Source organism: Phyllobates terribilis, unplaced genomic scaffold (genome assembly GCF_046119375.1).
Source record: "Phyllobates terribilis strain yellow unplaced genomic scaffold, ASM4611937v1 Scaffold_729__1_contigs__length_748246, whole genome shotgun sequence".
In the NCBI taxonomy this organism is placed as follows: domain Eukaryota; kingdom Metazoa; phylum Chordata; class Amphibia; order Anura; family Dendrobatidae; genus Phyllobates; species Phyllobates terribilis.
This window is the reverse complement of record NW_027363489.1, coordinates 573,282-590,336: the sequence shown is the minus strand read 5'-3', so window position 1 is coordinate 590,336 and position 17,055 is coordinate 573,282. Positions and strand designations below refer to the sequence as shown.

The window sequence follows — 17,055 nt, the reverse complement described above, 5'->3', positions numbered from 1 at the left end:
AAGCAAAATGAACAAAAAGCATTGAATTCAATTCTTTCTGATTTTAGAAACTGCATTAAAGAAGGGGTGCACCGGTCCTGGAGATACTGCAATACCAGGTCAATGCGTGGAGTGGACAGAGCAAGCTCTTTTTCCATCTCCCTGTTCTAAAAATCCATTTAATATATGGTCCCCAGATAGGGGACGTATCAGATATTAAACTGATAAGAACAGATACTACACTTGATCTTAGCCAAAAGGCCGAGAAGCGATAACCAGAATTGGTTTCCGACTACGGTGCCACCTAAGGATTCTGAAAAGTCCATTTGTGGAGATGGCCACCTGGACTCCCGTTAAGAAGACATGCTGTCAACCTCTAGATCCCTCACATGCCTGCACTTTTCGGCTTGCTGCTGCTGCAATCCACGCGTTTTAGATCTGCATAACTCCACCTCTTTTAGCACAGTACCCTCAACCCCCGGCTGTTCCCACCCGCCTCAACACCGTTGGAAGGGAGGAGAACCAATTAAGGCGGGGGGGGGGGTGGAACGAGCAGCTGTCTACCCTTAGCAGGAGGGTTGCTGATTAATTACCTCTCCTGCTGCTGCTGCTGCTGGCTGTCCAGCAGCAGACTGAAGGTGGCTGCTGCTGTGCGCAGGTATATAAAGGCTCAGAGCCTATTATGACACGCGCAGCCAGCGTTCCATTGCCACATTCTGTCTACTGCAGGCGGGATACCTGGATGGCTGAATGTCACTGAGAAGCTCACAGAGACCGCCATAAGCAACAGTTTAAAAGAATGCCACAGACTAATCAACCAAACTTTTTGGGTTGGTTTCTCTTTCATAGTCTGCAGGCATTAAATGAAAGAAGTCAGTGTTCCAGCAGAGGGAGACAACGTTTCAGAAAAGGCATTGTAGCAAACCAAACAAGAAATTTTAAGCGCAGCAGAGTAACCAGCTCACATACCTGTTAGCTCAGGTGAGTTTAAAAGGCTGCTGTTGATAACAAGGGCATTTGCTAAATAGATGGTGTGTGTGCAACAATATACTGAAAGGTCAATTATATTGTGCAGCTTATCTCACCACCTGTAGTTATTTAGGTGAAAGCTCCAAAATGCTTGCCTAATATGTCTGTTTATCCAAAAGCAAGTATAGAGGGAGAGCTAGATAGATAGCATTGCATTACATTACATTACATGGCAATGCAATGCACAGTTGCTGAAGTTGAACCAAAATGAGCTTGTCATCTGGCTTCTGCAACTTTTAACATGAAAAATCCAATGAGGAGAAGAAAAGCAAAGCCAAAGAGTCCATCCCAAAATCCGACAAACAAGCAAAATGAACAAAAAGCATTGAATTCAATTCTTTCTGATTTTAGAAACTGTATTAAAGAAGGGGTGCACCGGTCCTGGAGATACTGCAATACCAGGTCAATGCGTGGAGTGGACAGAGCAAGCTCTTTTTCCATCTCCCTGTTCTAAAAATCCATTTAATATATGGTACCCAGATAGGGGACGTATCAGATATTAAACTGATAAGAACAGATACTACACTTGATCTTAGCCAAAAGGCCGAGAAGCGATAACCAGAATTGGTTTCCGACTACGGTGCCACCCAAGGATTCTGAAAAGTCCATTTGTGGAGATGGCCACCTGGACTCCCGTTAAGAAGACATGCTGTCAACCTCTAGATCCCTCACATGCCTGCACTTTTCGGCTTGCTGCTGCTGCAATCCACGCGTTTTAGATCTGCATAACTCCACCTCTTTTAGCACAGTACCCTCAACCCCCGGCTGTTCCCACCCGCCTCAACACCGTTGGAAGGGAGGAGAACCAATTAAGGCGGGGGGGGGGTGGAACGAGCAGCTGTCTACCCTTAGCAGGAGGGTTGCTGATTAATTACCTCTCCTGCTGCTGCTGCTGCTGGCTGTCCAGCAGCAGACTGAAGGTGGCTGCTGCTGTGCGCAGGTATATAAAGGCTCAGAGCCTATTATGACACGCGCAGCCAGCGTTCCATTGCCACATTCTGTCTACTGCAGGCGGGATACCTGGATGGCTGAATGTCACTGAGAAGCTCACAGAGACCGCCATAAGCAACAGTTTAAAAGAATGCCACAGACTAATCAACCAAACTTTTTGGGTTGGTTTCTCTTTCATAGTCTGCAGGCATTAAATGAAAGAAGTCAGTGTTCCAGCAGAGGGAGACAACGTTTCAGAAAAGGCATTGTAGCAAACCAAACAAGAAATTTTAAGCGCAGCAGAGTAACCAGCTCACATACCTGTTAGCTCAGGTGAGTTTAAAAGGCTGCTGTTGATAACAAGGGCATTTGCTAAATAGATGGTGTGTGTGCAACAATATACTGAAAGGTCAATTATATTGTGCAGCTTATCTCACCACCTGTAGTTATTTAGGTGAAAGCTCCAAAATGCTTGCCTAATATGTCTGTTTATCCAAAAGGAAGTATAGAGGGAGAGCTAGATAGATAGCATTGCATTACATTACATTACATGGCAATGCAATGCACAGTTGCTGAAGTTGAACCAAAATGAGCTTGTCATCTGGCTTCTGCAACTTTTAACATGAAAAATCCAATGAGGAGAAGAAAAGCAAAGCCAAAGAGTCCATCCCAAAATCCGACAAACAAGCAAAATGAACAAAAAGCATTGAATTCAATTCTTTCTGATTTTAGAAACTGCATTAAAGAAGGGGTGCACCGGTCCTGGAGATACTGCAATACCAGGTCAATGCGTGGAGTGGACAGAGCAAGCTCTTTTTCCATCTCCCTGTTCTAAAAATCCATTTAATATATGGTCCCCAGATAGGGGACGTATCAGATATTAAACTGATAAGAACAGATACTCCACTTGATCTTAGCCAAAAGGCCGAGAAGCGATAACCAGAATTGGTTTCCGACTACGGTGCCACCCAAGGATTCTGAAAAGTCCATTTGTGGAGATGGCCACCTGGACTCCCGTTAAGAAGACATGCTGTCAACCTCTAGATCCCTCACATGCCTGCACTTTTCGGCTTGCTGCTGCTGCAATCCACGCGTTTTAGATCTGCATAACTCCACCTCTTTTAGCACAGTACCCTCAACCCCCGGCTGTTCCCACCCGCCTCAACACCGTTGGAAGGGAGGAGAACCAATTAAGGCGGGGGGGGGGTGGAACGAGCAGCTGTCTACCCTTAGCAGGAGGGTTGCTGATTAATTACCTCTCCTGCTGCTGCTGCTGCTGGCTGTCCAGCAGCAGACTGAAGGTGGCTGCTGCTGTGCGCAGGTATATAAAGGCTCAGAGCCTATTATGACACGCGCAGCCAGCGTTCCATTGCCACATTCCGTCTACTGCAGGCGGGATACCTGGATGGCTGAATGTCACTGAGAAGCTCACAGAGACCGCCATAAGCAACAGTTTAAAAGAATGCCACAGACTAATCAACCAAACTTTTTGGGTTGGTTTCTCTTTTATAGTCTGCAGGCATTAAATGAAAGAAGTCAGTGTTCCAGCAGAGGGAGACAACATTTCAGAAAAGGCATTGTAGCAAACCAAAAAAGAAATTTTAAGCGCAGCAGAGTAACCAGCTCACATACCTGTTAGCTCAGGTGAGTTTAAAAGGCTGCTGTTGATAACAAGGGCATTTGCTAAATAGATGGTGTGTGTGCAACAATATACTGAAAGGTCAATTATATTGTGCAGCTTATCTCACCACCTGTAGTTATTTAGGTGAAAGCTCCAAAATGCTTGCCTAATATGTCTGTTTATCCAAAAGGAAGTATAGAGGGAGAGCTAGATAGATAGCATTGCATTACATTACATTACATGGCAATGCAATGCACAGTTGCTGAAGTTGAACCAAAATGAGCTTGTCATCTGGCTTCTGCAACTTTTAACATGAAAAATCCAATGAGGAGAAGAAAAGCAAAGCCAAAGAGTCCATCCCAAAATCCGACAAACAAGCAAAATGAACAAAAAGCATTGAATTCAATTCTTTCTGATTTTAGAAACTGCATTAAAGAAGGGGTGCACCGGTCCTGGAGATACTGCAATACCAGGTCAATGCGTGGAGTGGACAGAGCAAGCTCTTTTTCCATCTCCCTGTTCTAAAAATCCATTTAATATATGGTCCCCAGATAGGGGACGTATCAGATATTAAACTGATAAGAACAGATACTACACTTGATCTTAGCCAAAAGGCCGAGAAGCGATAACCAGAATTGGTTTCCGACTACGGTGCCACCCAAGGATTCTGAAAAGTCCATTTGTGGAGATGGCCACCTGGACTCCCGTTAAGAAGACATGCTGTCAACCTCTAGATCCCTCACATGCCTGCACTTTTCGGCTTGCTGCTGCTGCAATCCACGCGTTTTAGATCTGCATAACTCCACCTCTTTTAGCACAGTACCCTCAACCCCCGGCTGTTCCCACCCGCCTCAACACCGTTGGAAGGGAGGAGAACCAATTAAGGCGGGGGGGGGTGGAACGAGCAGCTGTCTACCCTTAGCAGGAGGGTTGCTGATTAATTACCTCTCCTGCTGCTGCTGCTGCTGGCTGTCCAGCAGCAGACTGAAGGTGGCTGCTGCTGTGCGCAGGTATATAAAGGCTCAGAGCCTATTATGACACGCGCAGCCAGCGTTCCATTGCCACATTCTGTCTACTGCAGGCGGGATACCTGGATGGCTGAATGTCACTGAGAAGCTCACAGAGACCGCCATAAGCAACAGTTTAAAAAAATGCCACAGACTAATCAACCAAACTTTTTGGGTTGGTTTCTCTTTCATAGTCTGCAGGCATTAAATGAAAGAAGTCAGTGTTCCAGCAGAGGGAGACAACGTTTCAGAAAAGGCATTGTAGCAAACCAAACAAGAAATTTTAAGCGCAGCAGAGTAACCAGCTCACATACCTGTTAGCTCAGGTGAGTTTAAAAGGCTGCTGTTGATAACAAGGGCATTTGCTAAATAGATGGTGTGTGTGCAACAATATACTGAAAGGTCAATTATATTGTGCAGCTTATCTCACCACCTGTAGTTATTTAGGTGAAAGCTCCAAAATGCTTGCCTAATATGTCTGTTTATCCAAAAGGAAGTATAGAGGGAGAGCTAGATAGATAGCATTGCATTACATTACATTACATGGCAATGCAATGCACAGTTGCTGAAGTTGAACCAAAATGAGCTTGTCATCTGGCTTCTGCAACTTTTAACATGAAAAATCCAATGAGGAGAAGAAAAGCAAAGCCAAAGAGTCCATCCCAAAATCCGACAAACAAGCAAAATGAACAAAAAGCATTGAATTCAATTCTTTCTGATTTTAGAAACTGCATTAAAGAAGGGGTGCACCGGTCCTGGAGATACTGCAATACCAGGTCAATGCGTGGAGTGGACAGAGCAAGCTCTTTTTCCATCTCCCTGTTCTAAAAATCCATTTAATATATGGTCCCCAGATAGGGGACGTATCAGATATTAAACTGATAAGAACAGATACTACACTTGATCTTAGCCAAAAGGCCGAGAAGCGATAACCAGAATTGGTTTCCGACTACGGTGCCACCCAAGGATTCTGAAAAGTCCATTTGTGGAGATGGCCACCTGGACTCCCGTTAAGAAGACATGCTGTCAACCTCTAGATCCCTCACATGCCTGCACTTTTCGGCTTGCTGCTGCTGCAATCCACGCGTTTTAGATCTGCATAACTCCACCTCTTTTAGCACAGTACCCTCAACCCCCGGCTGTTCCCACCCGCCTCAACACCGTTGGAAGGGAGGAGAACCAATTAAGGCGGGGGGGGTGGAACGAGCAGCTGTCTACCCTTAGCAGGAGGGTTGCTGATTAATTACCTCTCCTGCTGCTGCTGCTGCTGGCTGTCCAGCAGCAGACTGAAGGTGGCTGCTGCTGTGCGCAGGTATATAAAGGCTCAGAGCCTATTATGACACGCGCAGCCAGCGTTCCATTGCCACATTCCGTCTACTGCAGGCGGGATACCTGGATGGCTGAATGTCACTGAGAAGCTCACAGAGACCGCCATAAGCAACAGTTTAAAAGAATGCCACAGACTAATCAACCAAACTTTTTGGGTTGGTTTCTCTTTTATAGTCTGCAGGCATTAAATGAAAGAAGTCAGTGTTACAGCAGAGGGAGACAACGTTTCAGAAAAGGCATTGTAGCAAACCAAAAAAGAAATTTTAAGCGCAGCAGAGTAACCAGCTCACATACCTGTTAGCTCAGGTGAGTTTAAAAGGCTGCTGTTGATAACAAGGGCATTTGCTAAATAGATGGTGTGTGTGCAACAATATACTGAAAGGTCAATTATATTGTGCAGCTTATCTCACCACCTGTAGTTATTTAGGTGAAAGCTCCAAAATGCTTGCCTAATATGTCTGTTTATCCAAAAGGAAGTATAGAGGGAGAGCTAGATAGATAGCATTGCATTGCATTACATTACATGGCAATGCAATGCACAGTTGCTGAAGTTGAACCAAAATGAGCTTGTCATCTGGCTTCTGCAACTTTTAACATGAAAAATCCAATGAGGAGAAGAAAAGCAAAGCCAAAGAGTCCATCCCAAAATCCGACAAACAAGCAAAATGAACAAAAAGCATTGAATTCAATTCTTTCTGATTTTAGAAACTGCATTAAAGAAGGGGTGCACCGGTCCTGGAGATACTGCAATACCAGGTCAATGCGTGGAGTGGACAGAGCAAGCTCTTTTTCCATCTCCCTGTTCTAAAAATCCATTTAATATATGGTCCCCAGATAGGGGACGTATCAGATATTAAACTGATAAGAACAGATACTACACTTGATCTTAGCCAAAAGGCCGAGAAGCGATAACCAGAATTGGTTTCCGACTACGGTGCCACCCAAGGATTCTGAAAAGTCCATTTGTGGAGATGGCCACCTGGACTCCCGTTAAGAAGACATGCTGTCAACCTCTAGATCCCTCACATGCCTGCACTTTTCGGCTTGCTGCTGCTGCAATCCACGCGTTTTAGATCTGCATAACTCCACCTCTTTTAGCACAGTACCCTCAACCCCCGGCTGTTCCCACCCGCCTCAACACCGTTGGAAGGGAGGAGAACCAATTAAGGCGGGGGGGGGTGGAACGAGCAGCTGTCTACCCTTAGCAGGAGGGTTGCTGATTAATTACCTCTCCTGCTGCTGCTGCTGCTGGCTGTCCAGCAGCAGACTGAAGGTGGCTGCTGCTGTGCGCAGGTATATAAAGGCTCAGAGCCTATTATGACACGCGCAGCCAGCGTTCCATTGCCACATTCCGTCTACTGCAGGCGGGATACCTGGATGGCTGAATGTCACTGAGAAGCTCACAGAGACCGCCATAAGCAACAGTTTAAAAGAATGCCACAGACTAATCAACCAAACTTTTTGGGTTGGTTTCTCTTTTATAGTCTGCAGGCATTAAATGAAAGAAGTCAGTGTTCCAGCAGAGGGAGACAACGTTTCAGAAAAGGCATTGTAGCAAACCAAAAAAGAAATTTTAAGCGCAGCAGAGTAACCAGCTCACATACCTGTTAGCTCAGGTGAGTTTAAAAGGCTGCTGTTGATAACAAGGGCATTTGCTAAATAGATGGTGTGTGTGCAACAATATACTGAAAGGTCAATTATATTGTGCAGCTTATCTCACCACCTGTAGTTATTTAGGTGAAAGCTCCAAAATGCTTGCCTAATATGTCTGTTTATCCAAAAGGAAGTATAGAGGGAGAGCTAGATAGATAGCATTGCATTGCATTACATTACATGGCAATGCAATGCACAGTTGCTGAAGTTGAACCAAAATGAGCTTGTCATCTGGCTTCTGCAACTTTTAACATGAAAAATCCAATGAGGAGAAGAAAAGCAAAGCCAAAGAGTCCATCCCAAAATCCGACAAACAAGCAAAATGAACAAAAAGCATTGAATTCAATTCTTTCTGATTTTAGAAACTGCATTAAAGAAGGGGTGCACCGGTCCTGGAGATACTGCAATACCAGGTCAATGCGTGGAGTGGACAGAGCAAGCTCTTTTTCCATCTCCCTGTTCTAAAAATCCATTTAATATATGGTCCCCAGATAGGGGACGTATCAGATATTAAACTGATAAGAACAGATACTACACTTGATCTTAGCCAAAAGGCCGAGAAGCGATAACCAGAATTGGTTTCCGACTACGGTGCCACCCAAGGATTCTGAAAAGTCCATTTGTGGAGATGGCCACCTGGACTCCCGTTAAGAAGACATGCTGTCAACCTCTAGATCCCTCACATGCCTGCACTTTTCGGCTTGCTGCTGCTGCAATCCACGCGTTTTAGATCTGCATAACTCCACCTCTTTTAGCACAGTACCCTCAACCCCCGGCTGTTCCCACCCGCCTCAACACCGTTGGAAGGGAGGAGAACCAATTAAGGCGGGGGGGTGGAACGAGCAGCTGTCTACCCTTAGCAGGAGGGTTGCTGATTAATTACCTCTCCTGCTGCTGCTGCTGCTGGCTGTCCAGCAGCAGACTGAAGGTGGCTGCTGCTGTGCGCAGGTATATAAAGGCTCAGAGCCTATTATGACACGCGCAGCCAGCGTTCCATTGCCACATTCCGTCTACTGCAGGCGGGATACCTGGATGGCTGAATGTCACTGAGAAGCTCACAGAGACCGCCATAAGCAACAGTTTAAAAGAATGCCACAGACTAATCAACCAAACTTTTTGGGTTGGTTTCTCTTTTATAGTCTGCAGGCATTAAATGAAAGAAGTCAGTGTTCCAGCAGAGGGAGACAACGTTTCAGAAAAGGCATTGTAGCAAACCAAAAAAGAAATTTTAAGCGCAGCAGAGTAACCAGCTCACATACCTGTTAGCTCAGGTGAGTTTAAAAGGCTGCTGTTGATAACAAGGGCATTTGCTAAATAGATGGTGTGTGTGCAACAATATACTGAAAGGTCAATTATATTGTGCAGCTTATCTCACCACCTGTAGTTATTTAGGTGAAAGCTCCAAAATGCTTGCCTAATATGTCTGTTTATCCAAAAGGAAGTATAGAGGGAGAGCTAGATAGATAGCATTGCATTACATTACATTACATGGCAATGCAATGCACAGTTGCTGAAGTTGAACCAAAATGAGCTTGTCATCTGGCTTCTGCAACTTTTAACATGAAAAATCCAATGAGGAGAAGAAAAGCAAAGCCAAAGAGTCCATCCCAAAATCCGACAAACAAGCAAAATGAACAAAAAGCATTGAATTCAATTCTTTCTGATTTTAGAAACTGCATTAAAGAAGGGGTGCACCGGTCCTGGAGATACTGCAATACCAGGTCAATGCGTGGAGTGGACAGAGCAAGCTCTTTTTCCATCTCCCTGTTCTAAAAATCCATTTAATATATGGTCCCCAGATAGGGGACGTATCAGATATTAAACTGATAAGAACAGATTTTTTGATTGAAGCTGCATCCAAGGCACTGAAAAATGTGACCGAAGTCACACCAAAACAGCGCACGAGGCGAGGATTCATGTGGACCCTTCCCGGAGGAGAGGGTCCCCAATAAACCATCCCCATCCCTCCGAGCCAGAAGGCCACAGCGAGGGTCAGGGATCTCCGATGCTCTCCCTAGCCGAAGCCGGAGAAGAGCCGTTTTCGTGCTCCCAGCTTCCATCTAGGCTGCCACCCTAGTGGAGCTGGAGCCTGTGTTGGTTTCTCAGCCCAAAGCTGACCGGACCTCCGACCGGGTTTATAAAAATTCCCCTTCCTAGCCCGGAGGCCAGGAATAGGGGGGGTTGCTCAGAAAGTATGATTGGCAAAGGTGCGGCGTGCTACGAAGCCAAGTCTTTCTGGGGTTCCCAGTCCCAGTAAGCTTGGACTCCCACCAGGGCGCCTACTGCTGGGGCACATTGCTCCAAAGCCCTCACACTTACCCAGCCTAGTGACTTCGATCCTGGAGGGCCATGTTTTCCATCAGATAGCTCTATGAGCCACCTGGCGTACTAACAAGTGCACCAAACCAGTGTGTAATATGCATCAATTTACTAGGGCAGCCCAAGGACAAAACTGCCTTTTCAAAAGATACTACACTTGATCTTAGCCAAAAGACCGAACAGATACTACACTTGATCTTAGCCAAAAGGCCGAGAAGCGATAACCAGAATTGGTTTCCGACTACGGTGCCACCCAAGGATTCTGAAAAGTCCATTTGTGGAGATGGCCACCTGGACTCCCGTTAAGAAGACATGCTGTCAACCTCTAGATCCCTCACATGCCTGCACTTTTCGGCTTGCTGCTGCTGCAATCCACGCGTTTTAGATCTGCATAACTCCACCTCTTTTAGCACAGTACCCTCAACCCCCGGCTGTTCCCACCCGCCTCAACACCGTTGGAAGGGAGGAGAACCAATTAAGGCGGGGGGGGGGGTGGAACGAGCAGCTGTCTACCCTTAGCAGGAGGGTTGCTGATTAATTACCTCTCCTGCTGCTGCTGCTGGCTGTCCAGCAGCAGACTGAAGGTGGCTGCTGCTGTGCGCAGGTATATAAAGGCTCAGAGCCTATTATGACACGCGCAGCCAGCGTTCCATTGCCACATTCCGTCTACTGCAGGCGGGATACCTGGATGGCTGAATGTCACTGAGAAGCTCACAGAGACCGCCATAAGCAACAGTTTAAAAGAATGCCACAGACTAATCAACCAAACTTTTTGGGTTGGTTTCTCTTTTATAGTCTGCAGGCATTAAATGAAAGAAGTCAGTGTTCCAGCAGAGGGAGACAACGTTTCAGAAAAGGAATTGTAGCAAACCAAAAAAGAAATTTTAAGCGCAGCAGAGTAACCAGCTCACATACCTGTTAGCTCAGGTGAGTTTAAAAGGCTGCTGTTGATAACAAGGGCATTTGCTAAATAGATGGTGTGTGTGCAACAATATACTGAAAGGTCAATTATATTGTGCAGCTTATCTCACCACCAGTAGTTATTTAGGTGAAAGCTCCAAAATGCTTGCCTAATATGTCTGTTTATCCAAAAGGAAGTATAGAGGGAGAGCTAGATAGATAGCATTGCATTACATTACATTACATGGCAATGCAATGCACAGTTGCTGAAGTTGAACCAAAATGAGCTTGTCATCTGGCTTCTGCAACTTTTAACATGAAAAATCCAATGAGGAGAAGAAAAGCAAAGCCAAAGAGTCCATCCCAAAATCCGACAAACAAGCAAAATGAACAAAAAGCATTGAATTCAATTCTTTCTGATTTTAGAAACTGCATTAAAGAAGGGGTGCACCGGTCCTGGAGATACTGCAATACCAGGTCAATGCGTGGAGTGGACAGAGCAAGCTCTTTTTCCATCTCCCTGTTCTAAAAATCCATTTAATATATGGTCCCCAGATAGGGGACGTATCAGATATTAAACTGATAAGAACAGATACTACACTTGATCTTAGCCAAAAGGCCGAGAAGCGATAACCAGAATTGGTTTCCGACTACGGTGCCACCCAAGGATTCTGAAAAGTCCATTTGTGGAGATGGCCACCTGGACTCCCGTTAAGAAGACATGCTGTCAACCTCTAGATCCCTCACATGCCTGCACTTTTCGGCTTGCTGCTGCTGCAATCCACGCGTTTTAGATCTGCATAACTCCACCTCTTTTAGCACAGTACCCTCAACCCCCGGCTGTTCCCACCCGCCTCAACACCGTTGGAAGGGAGGAGAACCAATTAGGGCGGGGGGGGGGGGGTGGAACGAGCAGCTGTCTACCCTTAGCAGGAGGGTTGCTGATTAATTACCTCTCCTGCTGCTGCTGCTGGCTGTCCAGCAGCAGACTGAAGGTGGCTGCTGCTGTGCGCAGGTATATAAAGGCTCAGAGCCTATTATGACACGCGCAGCCAGCGTTCCATTGCCACATTCCGTCTACTGCAGGCGGGATACCTGGATGGCTGAATGTCACTGAGAAGCTCACAGAGACCGCCATAAGCAACAGTTTAAAAGAATGCCACAGACTAATCAACCAAACTTTTTGGGTTGGTTTCTCTTTTATAGTCATCAGGCATTAAATGAAAGAAGTCAGTGTTCCAGCAGAGGGAGACAACGTTTCAGAAAAGGCATTGTAGCAAACCAAAAAAGAAATTTTAAGCGCAGCAGAGTAACCAGCTCACATACCTGTTAGCTCAGGTGAGTTTAAAAGGCTGCTGTTGATAACAAGGGCATTTGCTAAATAGATGGTGTGTGTGCAACAATATACTGAAAGGTCAATTATATTGTGCAGCTTATCTCACCACCTGTAGTTATTTAGGTGAAAGCTCCAAAATGCTTGCCTAATATGTCTGTTTATCCAAAAGGAAGTATAGAGGGAGAGCTAGATAGATAGCATTGCATTACATTACATTACATGGCAATGCAATGCACAGTTGCTGAAGTTGAACCAAAATGAGCTTGTCATCTGGCTTCTGCAACTTTTAACATGAAAAATCCAATGAGGAGAAGAAAAGCAAAGCCAAAGAGTCCATCCCAAAATCCGACAAACAAGCAAAATGAACAAAAAGCATTGAATTCAATTCTTTCTGATTTTAGAAACTGCATTAAAGAAGGGGTGCACCGGTCCTGGAGATACTGCAATACCAGGTCAATGCGTGGAGTGGACAGAGCAAGCTCTTTTTCCATCTCCCTGTTCTAAAAATCCATTTAATATATGGTCCCCAGATAGGGGACGTATCAGATATTAAACTGATAAGAACAGATACTACACTTGATCTTAGCCAAAAGGCCGAGAAGCGATAACCAGAATTGGTTTCCGACTACGGTGCCACCCAAGGATTCTGAAAAGTCCATTTGTGGAGATGGCCACCTGGACTCCCATTAAGAAGACATGCTGTCAACCTCTAGATCCCTCACATGCCTGCACTTTTCGGCTTGCTGCTGCTGCAATCCACGCGTTTTAGATCTGCATAACTCCACCTCTTTTAGCACAGTACCCTCAACCCCCGGCTGTTCCCACCCGCCTCAACACCGTTGGAAGGGAGGAGAACCAATTAAGGCGGGGGGGGGTGGAACGAGCAGCTGTCTACCCTTAGCAGGAGGGTTGCTGATTAATTACCTCTCCTGCTGCTGCTGCTGCTGGCTGTCCAGCAGCAGACTGAAGGTGGCTGCTGCTGTGCGCAGGTATATAAAGGCTCAGAGCCTATTATGACACGCGCAGCCAGCGTTCCATTGCCACATTCCGTCTACTGCAGGCGGGATACCTGGATGGCTGAATGTCACTGAGAAGCTCACAGAGACCGCCATAAGCAACAGTTTAAAAGAATGCCACAGACTAATCAACCAAACTTTTTGGGTTGGTTTCTCTTTTATAGTCTGCAGGCATTAAATGAAAGAAGTCAGTGTTCCAGCAGAGGGAGACAACGTTTCAGAAAAGCCATTGTAGCAAACCAAAAAAGAAATGTTAAGCGCAGCAGAGTAACCAGCTCACATACCTGTTAGCTCAGGTGAGTTTAAAAGGCTGCTGTTGATAACAAGGGCATTTGCTAAATAGATGGTGTGTGTGCATCAATATACTGAAAGGTCAATTATATTGTGCAGCTTATCTCACCACCTGTAGTTATTTAGGTGAAAGCTCCAAAATGCTTGCCTAATATGTCTGTTTATCCAAAAGGAAGTATAGAGGGAGAGCTAGATAGATAGCATTGCATTACATTACATTACATGGCAATGCAATGCACAGTTGCTGAAGTTGAACCAAAATGAGCTTGTCATCTGGCTTCTGCAACTTTTAACATGAAAAATCCAATGAGGAGAAGAAAAGCAAAGCCAAAGAGTCCATCCCAAAATCCGACAAACAAGCAAAATGAACAAAAAGCATTGAATTCAATTCTTTCTGATTTTAGAAACTGCATTAAAGAAGGGGTGCACCGGTCCTGGAGATACTGCAATACCAGGTCAATGCGTGGAGTGGACAGAGCAAGCTCTTTTTCCATCTCCCTGTTCTAAAAATCCATTTAATATATGGTCCCCAGATAGGGGACGTATCAGATATTAAACTGATAAGAACAGATACTACACTTGATCTTAGCCAAAAGGCCGAGAAGCGATAACCAGAATTGGTTTCCGACTACGGTGCCACCCAAGGATTCTGAAAAGTCCATTTGTGGAGATGGCCACCTGGACTCCCGTTAAGAAGACATGCTGTCAACCTCTAGATCCCTCACATGCCTGCACTTTTCGGCTTGCTGCTGCTGCAATCCACGCGTTTTAGATCTGCATAACTCCACCTCTTTTAGCACAGTACCCTCAACCCCCGGCTGTTCCCACCCGCCTCAACACCGTTGGAAGGGAGGAGAACCAATTAAGGCGGGGGGGGTGGAACGAGCAGCTGTCTACCCTTAGCAGGAGGGTTGCTGATTAATTACCTCTCCTGCTGCTGCTGCTGCTGGCTGTCCAGCAGCAGACTGAAGGTGGTTGCTGCTTTGCGCAGGTATATAAAGGCTCAGAGCCTATTATGACACGCGCAGCCAGCGTTCCATTGCCACTTTCCGTCTACTGCAGGCGGGATACCTGGATGGCTGAATGTCACTGAGAAGCTCACAGAGACCGCCATAAGCAACAGTTTAAAAGAATGCCACAGACTAATCAACCAAACTTTTTGGGTTGGTTTCTCTTTTATAGTCTGCAGGCATTAAATGAAAGAAGTCAGTGTTCCAGCAGAGGGAGACAACGTTTCAGAAAAGGCATTGTAGCAAACCAAAAAAGAAATTTTAAGCGCAGCAGAGTAACCAGCTCACATACCTGTTAGCTCAGGTGAGTTTAAAAGGCTGCTGTTGATAACAAGGGCATTTGCTAAATAGATGGTGTGTGTGCAACAATATACTGAAAGGTCAATTATATTGTGCAGCTTATCTCACCACCTGTAGTTATTTAGGTGAAAGCTCCAAAATGCTTGCCTAATATGTCTGTTTATCCAAAAGGAAGTATAGAGGGAGAGCTAGATAGATAGCATTGCATTACATTACATTACATGGCAATGCAATGCACAGTTGCTGAAGTTGAACCAAAATGAGCTTGTCATCTGGCTTCTGCAACTTTTAACATGAAAAATCCAATGAGGAGAAGAAAAGCAAAGCCAAAGAGTCCATCCCAAAATCCGACAAACAAGCAAAATGAACAAAAAGCATTGAATTCAATTCTTTCTGATTTTAGAAACTGCATTAAAGAAGGGGTGCACCGGTCCTGGAGATACTGCAATACCAGGTCAATGCGTGGAGTGGACAGAGCAAGCTCTTTTTCCATCTCCCTGTTCTAAAAATCCATTTAATATATGGTCCCCAGATAGGGGACGTATCAGATATTAAACTGATAAGAACAGATACTACACTTGATCTTAGCCAAAAGGCCGAGAAGCGATAACCAGAATTGGTTTCCGACTACGGTGCCACCCAAGGATTCTGAAAAGTCCATTTGTGGAGATGGCCACCTGGACTCCCGTTAAGAAGACATGCTGTCAACCTCTAGATCCCTCACATGCCTGCACTTTTCGGCTTGCTGCTGCTGCAATCCACGCGTTTTAGATCTGCATAACTCCACCTCTTTTAGCACAGTACCCTCAACCCCCGGCTGTTCCCACCCGCCTCAACACCGTTGGAAGGGAGGAGAACCAATTAAGGCGGGGGGGGGTGGAACGAGCAGCTGTCTACCCTTAGCAGGAGGGTTGCTGATTAATTACCTCTCCTGCTGCTGCTGCTGCTGGCTGTCCAGCAGCAGACTGAAGGTGGCTGCTGCTGTGCGCAGGTATATAAAGGCTCAGAGCCTATTATGACACGCGCAGCCAGCGTTCCATTGCCACATTCCGTCTACTGCAGGCGGGATACCTGGATGGCTGAATGTCACTGAGAAGCTCACAGAGACCGCCATAAGCAACAGTTTAAAAGAATGCCACAGACTAATCAACCAAACTTTTTGGGTTGGTTTCTCTTTTATAGTCTGCAGGCATTAAATGAAAGAAGTCAGTGTTCCAGCAGAGGGAGACAACGTTTCAGAAAAGGCATTGTAGCAAACCAAAAAAGAAATTTTAAGCGCAGCAGAGTAACCAGCTCACATACCTGTTAGCTCAGGTGAGTTTAAAAGGCTGCTGTTGATAACAAGGGCATTTGCTAAATAGATGGTGTGTGTGCAACAATATACTGAAAGGTCAATTATATTGTGCAGCTTATCTCACCACCTGTAGTTATTTAGGTGAAAGCTCCAAAATGCTTGCCTAATATGTCTGTTTATCCAAAAGGAAGTATAGAGGGAGAGCTAGATAGATAGCATTGCATTACATTACATTACATGGCAATGCAATGCACAGTTGCTGAAGTTGAACCAAAATGAGCTTGTCATCTGGCTTCTGCAACTTTTAACATGAAAAATCCAATGAGGAGAAGAAAAGCAAAGCCAAAGAGTCCATCCCAAAATCCGACAAACAAGCAAAATGAACAAAAAGCATTGAATTCAATTCTTTCTGATTTTAGAAACTGCATTAAAGAAGGGGTGCACCGGTCCTGGAGATACTGCAATACCAGGTCAATGCGTGGAGTGGACAGAGCAAGCTCTTTTTCCATCTCCCTGTTCTAAAAATCCATTTAATATATGGTCCCCAGATAGGGGACGTATCAGATATTAAACTGATAAGAACAGATACTACACTTGATCTTAGCCAAAAGGCCGAGAAGCGATAACCAGAATTGGTTTCCGACTACGGTGCCACCCAAGGATGAAAAGTCCATTTGTGGAGATGGCCACCTGGACTCCCGTTAAGAAGACATGCTGTCAACCTCTAGATCCCTCACATGCCTGCACTTTTCGGCTTGCTGCTGCTGCAATCCACGCGTTTTAGATCTGCATAACTCCACCTCTTTTAGCACAGTACCCTCAACCCCCGGCTGTTCCCACCCGCCTCAACACCGTTGGAAGGGAGGAGAACCAATTAAGGCGGGGGGGGGGGGGTGGAACGAGCAGCTGTCTACCCTTAGCAGGAGGGTTGCTGATTAATTACCTCTCCTGCTGCTGCTGCTGCTGGCTGTCCAGCAGCAGACTGAAGGTGGCTGCTGCTGTGCGCAGGTATATAAAGGCTCAGAGCCTATTATGACACGC

At 45.6% G+C, this 17,055-nt stretch overlaps 13 non-coding genes and 1 pseudogene across 13 annotated transcripts; all 14 read right to left on the bottom strand.

Moving 5' to 3' along the window:
* Nucleotides 1-61: 61 nt before the first annotated feature.
* Nucleotides 62-252, bottom strand: LOC141237146 (U2 spliceosomal RNA). The gene has a single exon (XR_012302706.1). It is a non-coding gene; the product is annotated as a U2 spliceosomal RNA (small nuclear RNA).
* A 1,121-nt stretch (nt 253-1,373) lies between these two features.
* Nucleotides 1,374-1,564, bottom strand: LOC141237335 (U2 spliceosomal RNA). The gene has a single exon (XR_012302890.1). It is a non-coding gene; the product is annotated as a U2 spliceosomal RNA (small nuclear RNA).
* A 1,120-nt stretch (nt 1,565-2,684) lies between these two features.
* Nucleotides 2,685-2,875, bottom strand: LOC141237328 (U2 spliceosomal RNA). The gene has a single exon (XR_012302884.1). It is a non-coding gene; the product is annotated as a U2 spliceosomal RNA (small nuclear RNA).
* Nucleotides 2,876-3,995: 1,120 nt separating this feature from the next.
* Nucleotides 3,996-4,186, bottom strand: LOC141237145 (U2 spliceosomal RNA). Its single transcript, XR_012302705.1, has one exon. It is a non-coding gene; the product is annotated as a U2 spliceosomal RNA (small nuclear RNA).
* Nucleotides 4,187-5,305: 1,119 nt separating this feature from the next.
* On the bottom strand, nt 5,306-5,496 carry LOC141237144 (U2 spliceosomal RNA). Its single transcript, XR_012302704.1, has one exon. It is a non-coding gene; the product is annotated as a U2 spliceosomal RNA (small nuclear RNA).
* Nucleotides 5,497-6,614: 1,118 nt separating this feature from the next.
* Nucleotides 6,615-6,805, bottom strand: LOC141237143 (U2 spliceosomal RNA). The gene has a single exon (XR_012302703.1). It is a non-coding gene; the product is annotated as a U2 spliceosomal RNA (small nuclear RNA).
* Nucleotides 6,806-7,924: 1,119 nt separating this feature from the next.
* LOC141237142 (U2 spliceosomal RNA) lies at nt 7,925-8,115 on the bottom strand. Its single transcript, XR_012302702.1, has one exon. It is a non-coding gene; the product is annotated as a U2 spliceosomal RNA (small nuclear RNA).
* Nucleotides 8,116-9,232: 1,117 nt separating this feature from the next.
* LOC141237381 (U2 spliceosomal RNA) lies at nt 9,233-9,414 on the bottom strand. The gene has a single exon (XR_012302934.1). It is a non-coding gene; the product is annotated as a U2 spliceosomal RNA (small nuclear RNA).
* A 524-nt stretch (nt 9,415-9,938) lies between these two features.
* Nucleotides 9,939-10,089, bottom strand: LOC141236852 (U2 spliceosomal RNA; annotated as a pseudogene).
* Nucleotides 10,090-11,207: 1,118 nt separating this feature from the next.
* Nucleotides 11,208-11,398, bottom strand: LOC141237141 (U2 spliceosomal RNA). Its single transcript, XR_012302701.1, has one exon. It is a non-coding gene; the product is annotated as a U2 spliceosomal RNA (small nuclear RNA).
* A 1,120-nt stretch (nt 11,399-12,518) lies between these two features.
* On the bottom strand, nt 12,519-12,709 carry LOC141237140 (U2 spliceosomal RNA). Its single transcript, XR_012302700.1, has one exon. It is a non-coding gene; the product is annotated as a U2 spliceosomal RNA (small nuclear RNA).
* A 1,119-nt stretch (nt 12,710-13,828) lies between these two features.
* Nucleotides 13,829-14,019, bottom strand: LOC141237139 (U2 spliceosomal RNA). Its single transcript, XR_012302699.1, has one exon. It is a non-coding gene; the product is annotated as a U2 spliceosomal RNA (small nuclear RNA).
* Nucleotides 14,020-15,137: 1,118 nt separating this feature from the next.
* LOC141237137 (U2 spliceosomal RNA) lies at nt 15,138-15,328 on the bottom strand. The gene has a single exon (XR_012302697.1). It is a non-coding gene; the product is annotated as a U2 spliceosomal RNA (small nuclear RNA).
* Nucleotides 15,329-16,447: 1,119 nt separating this feature from the next.
* On the bottom strand, nt 16,448-16,638 carry LOC141237135 (U2 spliceosomal RNA). Its single transcript, XR_012302696.1, has one exon. It is a non-coding gene; the product is annotated as a U2 spliceosomal RNA (small nuclear RNA).
* Nucleotides 16,639-17,055: the final 417 nt, after the last annotated feature.